The sequence below is a fragment of the Lepidothrix coronata genome, unplaced genomic scaffold (genome assembly GCF_001604755.1).
Source record: "Lepidothrix coronata isolate B3197 unplaced genomic scaffold, Lepidothrix_coronata-1.0 Scaffold1, whole genome shotgun sequence".
Classification (NCBI taxonomy): domain Eukaryota; kingdom Metazoa; phylum Chordata; class Aves; order Passeriformes; family Pipridae; genus Lepidothrix; species Lepidothrix coronata.
This window is the reverse complement of record NW_016690181.1, coordinates 11,920,084-11,931,300: the sequence shown is the minus strand read 5'-3', so window position 1 is coordinate 11,931,300 and position 11,217 is coordinate 11,920,084. Positions and strand designations below refer to the sequence as shown.

The 11,217-nt window shown below is 52.9% G+C and overlaps 1 protein-coding gene across 4 annotated transcripts in view; it reads left to right on the top strand.

The window, feature by feature from the left end:
• The first annotated feature begins 742 nt into the window (after positions 1–742).
• Positions 743–11,217, top strand: part of DUSP8 (dual specificity phosphatase 8) — a 46,782-nt gene continuing 36,307 nt past the window's right edge. Inside the window, exon 1 of one of the 4 annotated variants that reach the window (XM_017811537.1) lies at positions 743–765. The gene's annotated coding sequence lies outside the window, so the exon portion shown is untranslated. The other 3 variants (XM_017811547.1, XM_017811565.1, XM_017811556.1) reach the window with 3 other exon arrangements.

Genomic DNA, 11,217 nt, shown 5'->3' with positions numbered 1-11,217 from the left:
GCTTTTGGGTCACTCTTTGCCATGCCGTTCCCCGAGACCGCGCTGCCTTTAGGTCTGTTCTTCCCCAGCTTGGGCGCTCCAGAGCGAGCGAGCCCCGTGGGGCGCCCCGGCAGCCCGCCGCTGCCCCACGCTCAGCACCGCGTATTTGGGGTGCGCAGCGCCGGCGGGCGGGCGAGCCGCGGGCAAGGTGCTGGCAGTCGACAGGGGCGGCTCCATCTGCGGGAGAGCTCCTGGCTCAACCTTACCCCCGCCTGGCAGCCCGGGAAACATCCATGACCCAAAAACACACGGCAGTGCGTCTTTTGTCGGGAGCAGCCGCGGCTCTGGGGGTATCCCCCGGGGGACCTCAGCGGCCAGGAGGGTCACCCCCAGAAAGCGCTACGGTGCCCAGGCCGCTCTCTACGCGGGGTATCCCGTCTCCCAGACCCTCCGCTCCGCTCCGCGCCCGCGGGGCTGACGTCACCCTGCCCTGCGCCGCCCGCGCTGATTGGCTGCGGGTGACGTCAACGCTGTCTTCCCCCCCCTTATTTTTTTATTTTTTTTTTTTCCCTTTTCCCCCCCGGCCCCCCCCCCGCTCCCAAGGCATGACCTCATCGCCGGCGCATTCCCGGCGGCGCGCGGAGCGGCGCGGAGCAGCGCGGAGCAGCGCGGAGCGGGCCCCCCCCCCCGCCCGCCGGGGCATGCGGGCCCTGCGGCGCCGGCAGCGGCCGCGCCGGCGGAACGGCCGCGGAGCGGAGCGGGGCGGCCCCGCGCCCGCCGCGCCGGGTCAGTGCGGCCCCTCCCCGCGGGGAGCCCGAGCGGGACGGACGGGTCCGTGCGCCCTGGGGTTGGGGTGAAGGGCGGGCGGGAGGAGCGCGGGGGGGGGGCGGTGCGGTGCGGTGCTCCCCGCGTGTGCGGAGCGGAGCCGGCATCGCGCCCTGCGGCGGTGGGACAGCATGTACCGATCTATGTACGCGCCTGTGTGTATGCCGAGATACAGGGCTTCGCGTTTGCAGTGGGGGGCTGGAATTATTCCGGTGCGAGGGAAAGTGATGCGTGTGAAGTGCTGGGGCTAGGGAGGGAGCAGCCCCACCGCGGGGAGTGGGGAAGGGGGGGAGCTGGCGATCCGCGGCCGCGCATATCGGGGGCGCTGCGCTTGTTTTCGGAGCGGGGGGGTGGTGGAAATCCCACCCTGCCTTCGCGGTGCGCGCTTGCCGGGCGGCGGTGGTGCAGGTGAGGAGTGGGCTCGGGAAGCGCCGGGGAATACCCGCTGTCCTGCCGCGCCGGGGGTCGCGGATGGAGGGGTTTTCTGGCGGGGCTGAGGGCTGGTGTTTGAGGAGCCGGTGTTAACAGCGCTGTGGTTTTTCTGATGATGAAAGAGGTTGGAGTGTCGCCCTGTGTCCTTGGCGTTTAAACGAAGCCGGCATGTGTTCAGCAGCGGGGGTTTTAATGCAACACTTCACTGCTGCGGCTCCAAAGGCGCTGCTCGCGATTAATGAGTTAAGCTGCCCGTTTAAAATAATCCCTTCCACCTCCCCTAATGTGCCTGGACCGACTTATCACCCCCCACCCACCCCCAATTATTACATAGTGATAAATGTTGGTTTATGTTCTGAGTGTTGTTTGTTTTTAGAGATTCCTGGTTATTTCCCTTATTGATAAATAAGTTCCTTCTCCTTCCTGCTCCCCCCTCCCTTTTCTCCTCCCCCAGAATTAAATTCCTGAGCAACAGCAAAAGCTGATGTCAGTGCTTCAGCTTGCATTGGGGGAGCTCTGTGCACAGGTCAGTAATTTGCGGTTTCGTTAGAAGGAAGAACGCGGTGCAGTGCTGTTCTGTTAGGGATATTTGGATTTTTCTAGGCATGGATGCGTTTATCCTTCATATTGCGGTAGTTATCAACAGCTCCCTGGTGGGAGCTGGGCACTGCATAAGCATATGTGGAAGAGACCATCCCTATCCCAAGCAGCTAGCGATGATGAACACATTGGGAATTGTTGCCGGAGGTTCCATCTCCCTCTAATTTGGGGTAATAAGGTAGACCCCCTTCTCCCAGGAAACGGTTGGGATATCCAAGAAGCCTGAACAGGTAGTGCTGAGGATTGTGCCTGTTGGTGCAGGAGCCATGATAACCTTGAAAGCAGCTTGCCCGTGGAGCGGTTTAACGCTTGCTTGCATTGTCTCATCCTCCTGCGCTAAGGTGAAGGGCTCAGGGCACGGCTGCCTAAGCGCCCAAACGTGGCTGTGGGAGAGCTTTGTTTTTGGAAGGACTCAGTGCATGGGAATTGGTCTTTATAGGTTTGGCCTTGCCTCTGTGTGCCCCTGCGCTCATGCTGTCGGAGGGCATCCATGTCGGGGGGTCTCTCTCTGCAGAAGAGGTTTGTTGGGGGTTTGGGTCTGGATGGGGATTCCTGCGCTTGATTTGGTTTTGCTTCTAACAGTTCCCAAAACAAAATAAGCTGTAGCCCCAAGAAAACCCTTCTGGCCATAGTGCATTTGGGATTTTATAGAGCCCGCAAGCACCTTGCAGGTGTCTTGTCCCCAGTTTTTCCTGGCACAGCCACGGTGGCAGAGCCTGGATGTGTAGGACTACCTGAATGGCTGGGACCAGAGTGGACAGGCAGGTGTGTAAGCAGCATAAGGATGCCCAAATGCCTCTTTGCAGTGGCAGTAGGCAGAAATTCCTGCCCTCAGCCCATTGGCAACACAACTGAGAAGTGCAAACCTGAGGCTGGAAGGTTTCCAAGCTGAGAGGACAGCAGCTCATACCAAAGTCTTTTAACCCGACAGATTTGCCTCCTGTGGCTTTCAGTTGTCCCTGCCTAGACACAAGGTAAGGAGTAGGGAAGGAAAACCTGGATCTAGCATTGCTGTTTGAAATTTAGCCTCAGCTAAGTTTGGGAGAGCTGAGCAAAATGGCCAGAGTCCTTAGGAGTGTTCTCTTGGGGCACTGCATGGAGTTTATTCTTGCAAATACTGCACCATATTTGTCTGCAGACTGTGTTTTTGCTGGGTGCCAGGTACCTCGCTGAGAAAGGCTGCTGAGGAGCCTGCCTTTGGAGGGCTTAAATTCACCTAATATTAAATGCAACATCACTATTACTACCAAAACACCCTCGAGGGCTGGGTAGGACTAAGCAGTGGTGCCTGTCCCATGTTGCCAAATTGGATCTTGGGACATGAGAGAAAAACAGCTTCTCTCCTGTGCAGCCCTATCCTCCCCCAGAAAACCTCTCCAAAGGCTGGAAACCCATTGTGTCTCTGGATTTCTGAAATGACTTCTCTTAGCATGAATATGAGCAAGTCCCCACTCCGTCCCTACTACCCCTTACCTCTGCACCAGCTGCTTTAAGGAATAGGGGGTGTGTTATAGTTGGTTTTCCTCTTTGGATTTGCTTCCTTGCCTTTAAGCAAGGCTGTTCTTAGCGATCAGAGGTTAGTTTCTCTGGTGCACAGCTTGGCTCCCGAAGCCCTGGGCACAGGCAGGTGCAGAGCATGTTAACGCTGTCAGGAATGGAAGGAGGAAAAGGAGGTGCTCCAGCACTTGGCAGCCTTGATTTATGGTGCAGGCTCATAGGACGCTGCCATCATACTGAAACAGTTCCAGCAAACCGAATCTAGTAGAGAAGGAGGTGATAAATAGAAGGAGCTTGTGGATGCTGACCGCTTTCTCCCAGAGGTTGCGCTGGGAGAGTTTGCAGGCCTTTCTCCCCTCCACGATGTGTTCAGTGGCAGTGTTAAGGGGGGAGATGATTGCAGGCATGCCCGGGTGCTCACACTCCCCTAAGCACAGCCCCTGGGTCTCGCCGCACTCTTTCCCTTGCTGCTATGCAGAGAAGCTCCTGCAGCCAGAGCGGCAATGCAGTCATCCTGTGGGGAAAGCTTCAACGCTCCTCTGCATCCCCATGCCCTCTGGGTTTTAAAACCTGTTTTTCAAGCTTTGCATTTCTTCTCTGAAGATACACCTGTCCCGCCTGATGCCAGTGGGAAGGAGGCACCTGACGTAATTACGGCAGGCTTGGGGAAGGGAGGTGAGTGGCCTGGGAGCATTCATCAGATAAGAAGCTAAACAAGCTCTCTGCTCAAGATTTTCTCAAGCTTACTCAGGAGATCTGGGTGTACTTTGTGTGCAGGATTATAACACAGACAGGGGAATGTGAGAGGGAGTAAAAACTGACCGTGCCAAGATGCTCTGCACTAATGGCATGAGGGGCTGCCGTCAAAGCCAGACAGTTTGCGGTGTGTTTAGTGGTAGTGCAGGTTCCCTCAGGGACAGTGGGTGGTGTAGTGCACCCTGACAATGTGTTTGCCTGCTCGCCTGATGGCAGGGAACACCATGGCATGTGTCTCATGCCCACAGGAGAGTTGCTTTGCCCGAAGTGGGCCAGCAGCTGAGACCGTGGGGGAACATGCCAAGCTCTGGCCATGGCAGGTGCCTTGGTCACCTTGTCTCCCTTTTAGCTTGAGGTCACGGAAAGGAAAACAGAGTCTTCTTACCTCTTCCAAGAGATGTTTGTAGACCTTCTACTCCAAGCCTTTGGTTTCATGCTGTCCAAGAAGCTCCTTTGGCTCTCAGCCATCTCCGGTTTTAAGTAAGGAGAGTAAGAGTAAGGGTGGGCCATGTTGAGTGGCCATGCCTGGCAGAGAGCCCTGCCCAGCCTATGTTGTAAACTGCCATGGCTCCTGTAGGATGACTTGCTGTGTCTCTCTGCTGTTTGGCTCTTTCTCTAAGGTTTTCTAGACCCAGCTGGACAGGGTAATATAGCTTGGTGTGCAGGGTGTTTCTTCCTTTGCTTTGCCCAGAGCTTCTGTAGCACTGATTTTGCTGCTCTGGACTTCCAGTTTCCCAAGGTGACAGGTGGTGCTTGTTTGCATGGTACCTTGGAAGGATCAGTGTTTCAAAAGATAGGTGCAATGGTAGCCCAGGCTGGCTTTGGAGGAGAACCTGGAGGTGCTCTCTGGAAACTGGTCCAGTACACAGAGTATCCTGGTGCAAATGGGGAGCAATAATGGGACAGAAATGCAGGGACTGTGTTACATCAATCTGAAATAAGTGTTGCATTTTGCACTGACTTAAAATAAGGGAATCCCAGCAACCTATCTGGGGCTGGATATCCTTCTTTGATTCCCTCTTTTCTTCCCACTCCTCTTATGCCTTTTTCCCTGTTGTTTCTGTGTGCAGAAAGGTTTATATCATGGTTTCCTGAGGTGTGCATTCATGACTTGTCTCCCTTCATTGTACTTTTTTTAAACTAAGCCCTCTCTTTGGGCAGAGACCTTGTATTCTTCAGGAATTTCTCCAGAGCCCTTCAGGGTCCTCTAGCAATTTGCAAAAGTGGCTCTCTATATAGCATTTCTGCATCCTGAGTTATGGGGAGCATTATTTTTGAGTCCACTGATGACTGGGAACAAGTCATTTGGTGACCAGAAGGGCAAGACAACCTGTTCTGGTGTTGATGTTACTTCTCCTTTAAGGGAGAGAGGGGTTGGACCAGATGAACTGAGATCCCTTTACACCTACATTATTGCATGACTAGTCCATAAGTACCCACTGTCTTGCTTCTCACAGGCTTTTGTAGAATACCTGTTATTAGGAAATGATGGTGAGGGGATGTGAATGAGGTGGACCACTGCTTTGATCCTGTATGGAGATTCCAGTGACAGCATGACCCTGGCATCCTCCTCTCCACCTCCTCCTGCTAATGATGCAGTGCGTCTTTCCGGTTCATCTCTGTCAACCCACATTACTCATCCGGCATTTGGATGCGCGGTGTGCCCGCATCCCCGGCTTTTCATCTTGCCTTTTTTCGTCTTTTTAATAGGGGATTTAGTTCTTTGAGGAGTGCTGCTGTCTAAAGCTAACACATGGTAATTCAGCTGATGCAGCAGAAGCTCTGAGAGAAATTTCAGTCTGTTAGGTGATTGCAGGTTTTTTGCATCAAGCAAGTCAAGACCTTCCCACACGTTAAACCTGTGCCTGCATAAATCACATATCTGTTGAAGTCCAGACCCTCCTGGGTAACACCAGGTGATCTTTGCTCCAGTTAAAGAGGGCCCATCCATCTCTGGGGCGCACTGTTGAAAAGAAGCAACCGAGAAGTATCTACATCATCTGATTGTTTTTTCATTGCCTCTCACAACCCTCATTTTCAAGCTCGCAATGGCAGCCTGGTCCTCCTTGAGCTGTAGCTTGAGTGGAGTTATTCATGCCATCTTCATCTGCCTTGGCTGGCAGCCCTGCCTGGGGAGCGGACAGACACAGCCTGAGTCTTGCTTGGCACTTGAAGCTGTTGAGTGGAGGGCTGGTGCAGAGAGGGTGCCAGCACTGCTGACTTGAGCTAGCCCATGAAAAACCATGTTAACTGCTTTGCTGCTGTTGGTGGACCTTGCAGAGATGTCCCTGGCAGCTGTACTAGCTCAGCAGGGCTGAGACCCAGAAGCCAAGCAAGCCAGGAGCTGTCCTTTACGCCTTACCTGTGGCTCACCTCAGGTTCAGCTCTTCTGGTGGAAAGTCAGAAGGATGCAGCAGGGCGGGAAGGTGACCCAAAGGAATGAGCCTCCAGCCAAAACTGAGCCGGGGCCCTCTGAATTGCTATGTGGGGTGGTGAAGAGACAAAATACCTCCTGCACACTGACTACTGCAAAAAAACCCCAATGCAAATCTCTGACTGGGCAGAATCTCCCCAGACACATCCTTTTGTAAAGCGCTCTCATTGTACCATTAAAAATAGATCTCCGCGTTCTCCGCTTGCTTGCTGAATGCTGATGCCTGTTAATTCTGTGTCATCCTCGCAATCCCTTCTGCTTTGAGCTTGGCTGCCTCTTTGTCTGGCACCTGAGCAAGGTTCATTCAGCAGTACCTGATACAAAGATAAGAGTGAGCTCTGTTGGAGTCCAGCAGGACAGGTGGGAAGGTGAGGATGACTGACCTACTCTTAGCTGGGGGTCAACCAGCTAAAGGGGCAAGGCTTACTTGGTGTGATCACTCATGCTTTCACTTACATGGTCAGAAGCAGGACTGAGTGAGACCTGCTGTGTAGCAATGAGTTGGAGGATGCTTGAGCTCTAGGTGGATGTCATGATATATCTCGAGAGAGATTTTTGCAACTGGGATTAAAATACATATATATCATGCTTCGACATCTGCCTGGAGTTCGTGAGGGGAATATTGCTGGTTGTTTCCTCCAGCAAATGAGTTCATCTAGTTTGCCACCCACGATAGCAGTGATAATATGGATTAAGAGAGAAGCCCCATGTTACAAAGTGCTGCAATACCCAGCTCTGTCAGGGGGCTAGGCGGTGGGCTTTCATACACAAACAGCTGTGGCATATGACCAGCAAGCCATGGCTCAGCGTGGTCAATGGGCATGTGCTGATCTGCCTGTCCAGGGTGGTGAGGATAGAGGAAGACCTTTAAAACACTTTGTTTGACCCCTGTGTCACCTCGGATTAACAGAACAAAACCAGCTGGTAATGAATCACAGCGCCCAAGGGAAAAGGAGAGAGTGGGGCAGGAACATCAGCTTGGGCTTTGCCTGTCTTGTGTGTTTTTTCTAGATAAAGGTAATCCTCTGAAACTCTGAGCTGGTGCCTCCTCCTTCGGGTTGTGGTAAGAGGTGGATCCTGAGCTGACACATTCTAATTCATCCCAAACCTGTGAGCAATTTGGCTACTGTGTGTATATAGGAAATTCAGAAAGCCTTGAACCAGGTCAGAAAAGTCTTGTAAAATGTATTTACTGCTCTGAGGAATGCCTCATCCCATGGAATACCCCTTGCATTTGTGTTGAATTCTGGATCTCCTAAGGAGAGTCGGAGTTTTGTGGGCATGGGGTGGCATAACTGTGGATATTGGCTTCTGCTGACTGGAAACCTGTGCTGGGAACTGCACCTGCATCTCAGTTTGCACTGGTTATCATCAGAAACTGCGGGAAAGCTGACAGAGGGCAACAACCTTTTGCCATTTAAATATGGGGGCCTAATGGCACTGCACTGGGCAGGTGCAGTGACTGCCTCTGTGTTTGCTAGGTGCTTGCTTCACCAGCCTCAACCTCACCTGTGACTGTTTCTGGCGCTCTGCTGAGATGGAGAAGCTCATGTCAGTGGGGATTGTGCTTAAGAAGTGAAATGCTGGCCTATTTATCTGCAGCCTTGAAGAACCACAGCTTAATCCTGTTCTTTCTTTCACTTGGTGTGTAGGTGTAGCAGGAAAATAGCATGGAGGTCCTGGAGACCCTTTCTCCAAGAGACTGCAAATGCACCCAGCAGGTATTTATGGTGTTTGGTGTCCTAGGACAGGAGAGCCAGACCAGCCCTGCGGAAGTATCTGAGTGCATACCTTTCTGGGCTGCCTCTGTCTGCTCTTGTTGCAAAAAGGCAAACAAGCACCTTATCCCCAGGATAAGCCTTCTGGGCTCATGGAGTCATGCAGCAAATGATGGGGATACCAAGCGGTGGACAATGAGGGCCCTTGAAGCATCAGTAGGACTAGATTTCCCTTCTCTAACATGACATGTCCTCTGTGATATGTGCCAAGCTGCTCAAAGCAGAAGGTGCATTTAGCTCTGGGATGAGAGGGTGGCCAGCTCTCGGCTTGGCAGCGTGAAAATGGAAATGGGATAGCTTTGGTATTAGAAAGCAGCATGCTTGGGAGCTCTCTCCTCAGCATGGGCAAAGGCAGTGATTAAATGACTGGCTGGTCATGGATAACCTTTGGTCTCGGCTTTTGTAGGCTTTAAAATGAAAGCTTGTGTTTATACTGAAGGGGAAAAACATATAAATCATGTTAAAAGCACAAGCCTAAGAGGAGGAGATACTGCTCTTGTCATCTAGACTCCAGCTAAATTCCTTTCCCTCCTGTCCCCGTTGGCTCTTCCTGACCAGATCTTCAGACTGACCACCATGACTGCAGTCGGAAATTTTTCTGGGAGTTGCCAGTCTGTAAATCCTTAACTGCACACGGGTTGCTTTGGTGAAAGCTGGCTAGGAGGCAGTTGGATTTGCAGTCATAACCTATCCAAAACTGCTGGCACGAGATCAGATGGTAGGAGAGGATGAGGGACCCCTTCGCTTGGGTTTAACTGCAACCAGAAGAGCCAGCCTGCCTTATGGGGTGAGGGGTGCATGGGAAAGACTCCCTTGCAGCTTGGTATGACTTGTCCCCTTTCCTTTCATCCCTGTATTCCTGTCTGTGGTTCAAGTGTGAGCAGCCCCATACTGCCAGCCGCATACCCAAGGCTGACCACCCCCATGCCAGCACTGCCACGTGCCTCCTCGCCACATCCCTCCTCTGGTGTGAATGCAACATCTGGCACTTTGCTGAAGGACGTCCTGGCCCTACAGCCACGTCCTCTGTTGGGAAACACTTTCTGGACCATGGCATGCAGGTGCAGAGGGCAATGGGAGACGCAGGGAGACAAGTGGGTGCTGTTTGGGTGCATGCAGCTCCTTGCAGGGCTCCCTCACATGCTGCTTCCAGCCTACGGGAATTGAAGGGAGACTGCGGCATAGAAAGGAGGAGCAGAAAGAAAAAGAATTAAAAAAATAATGAGATCAGCAAGCCTGAAACCCTGGCAAAGGTGCAGTGGCTGCCTCACAGTGATGTGCTGTGGGACAATGGGAAGGCTGCCCTTTCCCCCCTTCCCAAAATGCTCCCTCCATGGAGGGGCAAGCACAGGGGCTCTTGTCCCAGAGGGAGGGGCTCTTGTCCCTGCCTGCCTTGTGCAGGGAGCCGGGATGGGGTTGTAAGATCAGTGTGGATGAGGCTGTGGGGGAGTCCTCTGTCTACCTGGTGAGTGTCGGGGGTTCGAGCAGGGCAGCAGACCTTAACTTGGCTTAACTGCAACCAGAAAAGCCACTGCCATCTCCCCTACATCTTAATACTGCTGGGTCTCAGGAGGTGTCGTTCCTCCCCATCCTTGAGATTCACCAGGAAAAGGTGAACAAGCAAGCTTTGTGTCAGAGTTAGTGTGTGTGGTTAGCAGTGTTTCCCAGCCTTATTTTAAGGAGCAAAGGAAAAAGCCCCACTCCATTTTTCCATCGTCAAGCAGAGAAATCTTTTGTGCTGCCTCTTAAAGGGACCTTGAATAGCTGCTAAGGAATCATCAGCAGTTACATCACCTCCAAAGCAGCTACTGCAGGCACCTGACAATTTTGTCCCACTGTTACTCTGGGGCATCATTAGTGCTCCAAATTCCTCCCCCTTGGAGAAAGCCTGCATGGCTCACTGAGAGGGAGAAGCCACTGTGCAGTTTATGATGCTGTGAGTGGCAGAAGACGATCAGGAAGATGGGCTGAGGCTCACTGAAGATGAGGTAGAGCAGGGGACACATCGTGGTTTCCTAACCCCATCCCGTTGGCGACGCTGGGTTCATCAGCCCGTGCAGAACCCGAGCATCTTTCTGGGAGTGAGCTGAAGGCGCTGCAGTAGCATCGCCTCGGGCCGGAGAGCTGCCGTTGCCTGGCAGCTGCAGGTTTCCAGGGAAACCAGAGGTGCTAACTTGTTAATGAGCCCCACGTCCCTGATTGCTGCTGCAAAATAATAATAATTAGTAATGGGCCTGTGATTTAGGAATCCCTCAAACAGTGTGAGCCTGCCGAGGGGAGTTTGCAAAGTACCAAAGCACTTGAAAGAAATGAGGGGATAGGGAAGAAAGAAGGGTGTGGGGATTGGAAAAAGTGACATGTTTTACATCTTAGTAAGTGTCTGGAGAGCTGGGGTTGGGTGGGGTCCTGCCAGTGTCCCAGCAGTAAGCCTGGGGCTGGTGGCAGACCTGACCTGGAAGCATGAAGAAGCCCTGGCCAGGCAGCATCTCACTGCAGGGCTCAGAAGGCACAAATATTTCCCCAGATGGACTGCAGGGGGAAAAGCCAGATCACTTAGCTCAGTGGCACTGGGTCCTGGTGGAGATGGTAGTTCTTCGGGAATGGCTGCTTTTAGATTACTGGGGACAAATGAGCAGGTGTTTCCTGAGGTGCTTATCCCTTGGTAACTCAAGGTGGAGGTGCCACCAGAAGAGTGTGCTCCTGGAATGACCATCACAGAGAGTGTGCTGTAGATCCAGTCTCACATGATGGAAATGTGTTTGTGCAGTCAGAGCTGCTTCCCACAGCAGAGCTGTCCTGCCTGGGACAGTGAGGGGAGCATCTCCTCAGCTGGACTGCATGGGGAGGGTAGAGATCTCCAGGACACAACTGCTAGCTTGGTGCAAGAAATAGGCATGCTGGTTAGTGAGGTTTGTG